We start from the raw sequence: 9,116 nt of genomic DNA, 5'->3' as shown, positions 1-9,116 counted from the left end.
CTATTTCAGTTCCTCAAAATAGCAACGGTCCAACAATGCGCCTGAACACACACCTCATTCTCAGACCAGCTGCTCATGGGCCACAGATGGGCGCAAATGCATTTGCTATTTAAACAACTTGGCACAGGACATGAAAATGAAAACTGCGTCGGGCTGAAACTATCAAAACACACTTGCGCTGTGCCTGGCGCTGCATTAGTTAGACAAACTTTCCATGATCAATGTATAAATAAGGTACGTTTGTTCATAACTTTGAGAGAACCATGCTAGAATGAGTTCTGAGAATGTTAAAGGCAGCTAGGCAAAAAAAAAAAAAAAAAATTATACTGTTTGAAAGTCACTTCACATCCTGATAGCAATCACTAATTTAAGTGGTGTAAATGTATGTATATAGCCTGGGAAAACCCAGACTACTTCCGGCGAATTTCAATTCTCTCTTCAGGATAGTCTGGAGAAGAGCCCATTCAAACTCATTTCTGTGCCGCTGAAATCGCGGCACCAATCAGAAACGTTTGGGGAGGGATTTACATGATGACGACAGCGCAGCGACGCTGAAGGAGTTCTCACGCAGTGAAAAATACATTGCGGAGCAGAGATGAGACTGACAACACGCTGGCAGACAGGACAGAGCAGGCTACTTTTCGGTTACGTTTGATATTAAACATATTAAACAAAGTCTCAGCTTTCAAATTTGGTAATTTTTTAAAAGAAATTCAAACAATAAATACCGTTTTGTTGCTCTTTAATGTGCCGTGACAGATCGCTGTAGAGCATCAGTTAAAGCTGTTCTTGTGAACCGATAATCTCTTCCTTCTAGTTAATTTATAGCCTCAAATAAACATGAACAAACATAAGAAGGAATGTTGTTTTAACCACGGAAAGGCGTCAGTACACTCCGTTTTTCAAGTTCAAATCCTCCTATGTTAATCTACTCTCCTGACTGCTTTGTCGGACAAAATGGCGGATGGCGAAGTATGATTGGTCAGATCACCTGTCAATCAAGCTGAGCTATGTCGGTTGGTGACGCCCCTTTGGAAATGATTCGTCTACATAGCTTCCCCAGACCCTTCACTCAGTTTCAACTGAGAAGGGTCTGGTTTTAACCAGGCTAGTATGTATATGTATGCAGGACCATAAAATGTTCGTCCACTCATGCATTTTGTCCTCTCTCGTGATGCTTTTGTTCGCTCCCTGCTGTTCTTGTGTTTTGAAGGAGGCGTGGCTTTGAAGACGCTCCGAGGGGAGGGATCTTATGCTTTAAAAGCTAGCTCGCAATTGCTAGCCTCTCAGAAAATTGCCTACCCTGCCTTTAATTACAGAGAGAAAACTTAAACTTTGTGCATGTTTCACAGCAGTGAGAACTGCTGATGAGGTCATCCTGTTGGGTTTGCTAATGCTCTGTGTCCTGCCGTGCCTCCTGTCCGTAGTGTGATGTAATGAGCCCTGAAGAAAGAAAGGATTCACAGGCAAACACACTTGCTCCACTTTAGTTTCTGTTGCATCCCACTACACAAATTACAACTTTTACTCAAAGACTTTTAAACAACACTTCTCAATACACTTACGCTATTTTATTTAATTTGGCAACAACAACGTCCAAATGCATAGGCTATGCACTTCACAGGAGAATTCTGTCCTTTTTATGAAACATCAAGACCGTTTCCACCCAGTGAGCAGCTTCACTTGAATTCAAAAGTTATATTCAAGTGCTTTATTGTCGGAAAGAACAGGAATCATGGAGGACACCAGGTGTATTCTTGAATATTTCTGGGAAAATATTATTAAAGCCAAAATGATATTTAGCATCCGATTCATTGACAACAATATAAACATTCACTGCGCTATCTACAGTAGGCTATAGGCTAGCTGGCGATTCTGGAATTTCGGTCAAATATAAGCTATTTTCACTGTACAATACGCTTAAATGATTATTCATATAGGTCTATATATGTAAATAAATAGGCCTATACATTACTTTCATTAGCCTGCAAAACAAGGTGATGTGGTTGTTGTGATAAAACTACTAAAGATTAGCAGTCACAGCAGCAATCTTTCTCCCCTCCGCCATGTTTAAAGTTTGTGTCCCTCCCATCTCGGAAACTTGGGTATCAAAATTATTCTCGGCTTCCCAGTGGTAAATACGACTTGAGAGGCGTTCATGTCCAATTCTTAACCACGAAATTATTTACCTATGATAAGATAGCACGAGGAGGCAGCATTAGACCCGAACAAAAAACAATTTTTTTTTTTTTTTTTTTCGTTTTGATCTCAAACACGGTATGTTTAATTGCATAAAAAAGACTTGATTTCTCGTCCCTCAGCCCTCTCGAAAACATTAAAGCATAATGCAGTGCTCTGGATTCGCCACTAGAGTGCTCAGTTTCACAAACCTGAATGCATGGAAGAGGTGAGAGTTCCCAACACTGCGAGTCTCGTTTCTCTTCTCAGGAACATTATACAGTCTTAACCTGACACGGTTTTTTAATTACCAAACAATACAAATGTTTTATATAGCGGAAACAGCTGACAGAAGAAATCAGAAATTTGGGGCAGAACTAGTTTGCCTCAACCAAGAGGTCAAGTCATATATGTGTGTGTGTGTGTGTGTGTGTGTGTGTGTGTGTGTGTGTGTGTGTGTTTGGGGAACATTTAGAAATAGCTCACATTTCCTTTTAAAACATACGCCTCACATTTATATTCAAACATAAAAATCTTGATTATATCTCACTTTCGGCTGCTCCCATTAAAAAAAAAAAAAAAGGTTCTAGAAATAAAATAAACTTTAACTGAGATAAAATAAAATATAATAAGGCTTAAACTTACAATTTTCAACCTAGTTGCCATTGCCAACATTTCTAATTTCTAATATACTTTACATTAACTAAAAATAAAATAAAACCATATTTAAACACATCTAAATTATTAAAACTTTACCTAAAATTAAAACGGAAAATATACAAATAAAAAAGTAATTCAAAATATTAATAAAAACTATACTAAAATAACGCAGCTTTTTTTTTCTTTCTTTTTTTTAAGCTGGCACCCAGCTCTGATCAAACATAGCCTTTACAATATTTTAATAGCAAAAGTACAATACAAGTTTTACATTTCCTGTGCAAATCCCTATACATTTCTAGCTCAGCTTTTCCATATATTACACTTTCCAAGGACACACAACATGCAGTTCATAACAAAACCAGCAGACGGCGCAAGAACACTGTTGGTATGTCCTATGCTTTCCTCCACACACACACTCACACACAAACTTTTGTTATGCTTCCTGTTTCTTGTCCATCTGCCAACTTTGTAGTCCATTGTAGTTTTCCCTGTTGATTATCCCTGATTGTTCCCAGGTGTGTCTTGTTAGCTTGTTAGCCTCTATGTATATTAGCCCTTGTGTTTCCCATGTACTTCACAGTCGTTGAGTGTTTGTGGACGGTTGGTGTTCCTGATCCCTGTGTTTAATCCAGTTCTGGTCTTGTTTCTCCATTTAATAAACAAACTCCTCTGCATTTAGATCCGTTTCTTCTCTTCTATCTCTTCTGCTCCTGCATGAATTACTCTGATAACTGTTACAGTCAATTGAACAAACCAATACAATCCATGCTGTGATCGGGGGTTAATTGTCTCAAATTATTCCTGTGCACAAGGAAATCAATTAGCCAGTGACTGTACAGATCTCCTCATGATGCCGATCATTATAAATCAACACACTTCTGAGGTCACACACACACAGTGCTGTTTTCATCTCCTTATGACTTCTTTCACTTCACTTTCCCGTGTCTTATCTCATCATGTCAGTCAAAATGTAATTGCACCGACCCTGAAAGACTGCCTCTGAACAGTAGCGCTGCGAGGCGTAATTGCGGTTAGCTCAATTTCAGGATGTTTTAGTTTGTTTGGAGAGCCTGAGGTAAAGAAAGCACAGCTTGCTTGGCTAGCGTGAACTCACAGCCATTTTCTATGGCCTACATGCTTTCTCGGAGGGAGATGGACACACACACACACACACACACATTATGAGGGGAAACTCAGTCCTCTGGCTCGACGCACTCTGACATGTTTCCTCACTTTGTGACGCTTGCTCTCCATTCACATTTTTCACAGCGTGACATCAGAGAGCTCATTTATTATAGCTCACATTCAATCAGCCTGAGCACTTTAAAGTGAAAAATGATCAGCTTTGAAATCACAGTTAATGTGAAAACACTGTGTGCCGGGCTGGAGAGTTTGGGAGCAGGTTAGCGTTAGCATTTCCAACAGACGAGAAGAAAATTCATGATTTGGTAATTATGAGATGAAACGTCATCGACATGAAGTCATAATTGACTTTTTATGGCATAATTTTCACTTTTAAAGGGATACTCCACTTTTTGTGGAAATAGGCTCATTTTACAACTCCCCCAGTTGAGTTTTACCGTTTTCGAATCCATTCAGTCGATCTCCGGGTCTGGCGGTACCACTTTTAGCATAGCTTAGCATACATCATTGAATCGGACAGGACCATTAGCATCTCTCTCAAAAAAATGACCAAAGAGTTTCGATATTTTTCCTATTTAAAACTTGACTCTTCTGTAGTTACATCGTGTACTAAGACCGACGGAAAATGTAAAGTTGTGATTTTCTAGGCTGATATGGCTAGGAACTATACTCTCATTCCTGCGTAATAATCAAGAAACTTTGCTGCCGTACCACGAGTCCAGCAGGCGTAATGATATGACACAGCACCTGAAAATAGGTCTGATAGGTTAGACAAACTTAGTCCCAGTCACGTTGGAAGTTACTGAGCTGGGGACTATTTTCAGGCGCTGTGTCAACTCTACATTTTCCGTTGGTCTTAGTACATGATGTAACTACAGAAGAGTCGAGTTTTAAATAGGAAAAATATCGAAACTCTTTGGTCATTTTTTTGAGAGAGATGCTAATGGTCCTGTCCGATTCAATGATGTATGCTAAGCTATGCTAAAAGTGGTACCGCCAGACCCGGAGATCAGCTGAATGGATTCGAAAACGGTAAAACTCAACTGGGGAAGTTGTAAAATGAACCTATTTCCAAAAAAGTGGAATATCCCTTTAAAGAAATTGTCTATTTTATAACAACTTGGTCTGTCATAGTTTTGACTTTTTATCTCATAGCTTGTCATAAAAAGTCAAAATAATGAATTGTAACTTATTTTTTTCCACTTTTGACTATAATTTTGACTTTTTATCTCATTATTATTATATAATGTCACAAAACTTTTTTAATCTCATAACTATGACTTAGTCTTTCAAAATGTTAGCATGTCATAATTATAAAAGTTTTACCTCATAATTAAGATTTTTCTGATGTGACGGAAATGGGCTCCCGTAACAACTAAATGATTCAGGCTTGATGAATAATGACTGACTTTAACTTGACTTTCTGAATTGTACATGCAAGCATCATTCATCTGATTATGTCATATCGGTCTTCCGTTTTTAGTGTCCCGTTGAAAACCACTTAGTCATTTTCAGTCCTACCAGATTAAAAATTGATCGTATAAGGTACGTTAAAGTATTTCACTTTTTATGAACTTGTACAGAGCTTATGTATATGTATGTATATGTATGTATACGTGATATATGTATCATATCATGAAGAGAAAGTCATGTACACCATGGGTCGATGAAAAAAGTCAGTATGATACAAATGTCTTGATATCACGATGCAGAAAAAATGTCTTATTAACAGAATACATTCTTGAAAATAAATTTACTTTAGGGTTAATCTTCCTCATTAGTTTGGCATAATCTTTTTTATTTATTAGAACAATTGTTTCACTGCTTATTAACATTTGAAAAACTGCAACTAACATGCAAAAACATGCAGAAAAAAAAATCGTAAAACGGTTCCTCATGACTAAGTCAGGGTCAATAAATCTCTTAAAACATTCGATCATTTGGCCTTTAAGACAAGGTTAGTTCAGGTTGTACATTATAAAAAGTAAAAAAAAAAAAAAAACATAATATTTGGAAAATATTTGAAAATTTTGAACTTGATTAAAATGTGTACACTGGAAAATATAACGTTTTACATGATGTTTACAAAGACAACATTTACTATAAAACTTTACACTACACTGAAAGCCAAACGCAAACTTTACAGGTGTCATACTGTACATGGTTATCAGCCTGCTACTGTACGCTCTGGGCAAAAGATGCTCGCTTTGGGTTTGCCGTTTCAATGCCTTGCATTTCAGCCTGTGAATATTTCATCAGCCTCTTTTCTAAAAATAAAAGACGGTGAATAAAAAAAAAAAAAAAATGATGGAATTGGGCATGACTCCGCCTCCTCCTCATGAGTCGCTGCCGTTCTCTTATTCAGACATATGTTATGACTCTGTCTTCTCTGTGTCAGCTTTATCTATCCTTCTCTCCATTCCTCCCACATTCTCCCTCGCTACATACTTAGGTTTCTGACTCACATGTCTTGGACAGGCTGCTTTTGATGCGGAAAAAGTCTCCCTGGAGGCAGTTGCTAAGCAACTGGCTACTGTTGGATTATGGGTTAAGTCAGAAGCAAGAAAAACAGAGATGATGTGCATGTGTGTGAATGTGTGTGAGGCTGAGTCAGGCCATCACAACATGTCTCTATCATCGCATACCCCAAACACACTCTGGAACGGAAGCTACAAATCTTCCCTTATCTCTTGTTTGATGACAATGTGTAAATAATATTGACCTTTAAAATGGCTCATCGTGACATATATGAAAGTTTTTAAGGCAAAGGACAAAAAAACAAAACACCTGAAGGATCTCGGTATTGTCACCACAAACTTGACTGGCACAGATATGAGTTCATACAGGCATTACATGTGAAATTATACAGTTACAGTGCTTTATAGGAAAAATCTAGAAATATTTTTGGTTGTACCCATATGGAAATATCAATATATGTAATATATACTCAAATAAAGTAAAAACTTATATGAAACCTATAAGAAATTGGAACAATTCCATGTATTCACATATACATTTCCCATATATTATACATGTTTATGTATGTGTAACCCATATTTTGTGTCATATATGCAATATTCTAAAACATAAATGCACATATATGTACATATATTACATTTCCGTATGGGTATTTCGCTCTGAAATCACATTCAGGTGTCATATATTTCTCTGTTCTGTATGCATGAGTGATTTTGTAGCCACTGATGAATGAATGAACTCAGTCTGTTACTGTCTTTCGCTCTGGGAGCTTCCATGTGGACCGAGGGATGAGGAGGAGGAGAGAGGGAGGATACAGAGAGAGCAACACAGAGGAGACCAGGAGCGCGGGAGGAGGGAAAGTAACTGATGGAGAGAAAGCAAGAGAGAGAGAGAGAGAGAGAGAGATGGAGTGAGCGGCTCTGAGAAACACTGAGAGCTCGAGAGGGAGGGAAGATGCCAGACAAAAATATGAAAAATACCTGAACGCAATTAAAAACGGGACTGAAAAGATTGTGAAACCGAAAGCTGCCGAGCGAGTCTGAAACTGGAGACGGATTTTTAAACTTCTTCCAGACGTTGATTGTGGATACTGTGATTCCCTTGGACGTTTTGACAGATGGGATTTCAATATTTAAAGCCGGAGACAAATGGTGCTCTCTCCTCCCAACGTCCTTTCTGCTCTCTTCTGAAACATGGCTTTTTGCCCTCTGACCTTTGAACTTGTCCTTTCCATCTGTTCTTCATTTTACTTGATTTACTTTCCAGTTGAAAGAGGACAGGTCTTCCATTCTCGGACCAGGACATCCAGTTAGCCGTTGCGATACAGAGGACATCTCTGTAACTCTTTGAGACTCATTTATCTGAGAGATTTTGACAGTTCAACTTGGAATAGGAAGTTGCATTGTGTTGTCTTGGATGTGGACAATCAAGACAAGCTGGACAACACTTCCATCGCAAACATGATGGACGCCGTCGCCAGACGAGGACAGCGGGACCGTCAGACTCACTTGCAGTGAAAGATTAATGAACCTAGGCATGTTTCTTGTTCTCTCTCTCTTCGCAGCACAAATAACACCACCGTCAACCAGATTCATCTCTCAGCACAAGCAAGAAAGCTTGTCGTAACTGGATCTTTGAGCTTCTGGAAACAATCTGAGCTTGAGTCTGAACACTGAGGGACTGTTTAAGAAGCAGAGGGAGGGATAGTGAGTGACAGAACTGGACCAGGACCAGGATCAAGACCAGGACCAGGACCAGGACCAGGATCAGGACCAGGACCAGGACCAGGATCAAGATCAGGATCAGGATCAGGGCCGAGTGGGGTTTCCACAAGTTCTTTCCTTCCTGCAGGCATGGATGCAACACCGGAATAAAAACAGGACGGGAAGTTTCTGCTTTCCCACTGGTACAATGTGTGGTGAGTAATGAGTTCAAAAAGAGATTTCAGGATTTTAAAGGGGAATGTTTGTGCAAGAATGAAAATAATATCACATCGTTCCAAACCATTCCAACTTAAAGTCCCCCGATAGACAATATTGTATCCCTTAAAACTCATCTTTGATCACCAAAATTACATATTTAAAACAAATTGACAAAATATTCTTCTTGCCTTAAAATATCTTGAATGTAACTCGACACCCTTGCCTCATTTAGTATACGCGGTTCTATGAATATGCAAATGAGCCCCGCCTCCACTCACTCACTCAGCTCAGAGATCCACTGGTTGACGATCACACGTTGATCTGATTGTTACAAGGTAGTTTGTGACGTCAGAAACACCAGCGATTTCAAAGCGTGTTTTTGAGACTGTCTTTGGTTCACTGCAGTTTTAAGGAGAAAATACTCAGCAATGGTGTCGACTTATGAATTTACACATGGTTTGTGTTAAAGCAGATTAAAAACACCACATAGACACAAACAACATTAAAAACTTGATTTTCACCACAGGGGAACTTTAAACAAAATATAGTTTTAAATATCTTCTTTTGTGTTCTATGTAAGAACAAAATAGTACACGTTTGAACCGAGAAAGAGTAAATGACAGAATTTGTATTTTTGCATTAACTATCCCTTTAATTAATAATATGAATTTCTTGAGGTCAGGGGTTGTGCATTGGTCACTGAGCTTCAGGGATGATTTAGTGCTGTGAGAAATA

This window comes from Scardinius erythrophthalmus, assembly GCF_964197995.2.
Source record: "Scardinius erythrophthalmus genome assembly, chromosome: 8".
Lineage (NCBI taxonomy): Eukaryota > Metazoa > Chordata > Actinopteri > Cypriniformes > Leuciscidae > Scardinius > Scardinius erythrophthalmus.
The sequence above is the reverse complement of the archived record's forward strand: the minus strand, read 5'-3'. Positions refer to the sequence as shown.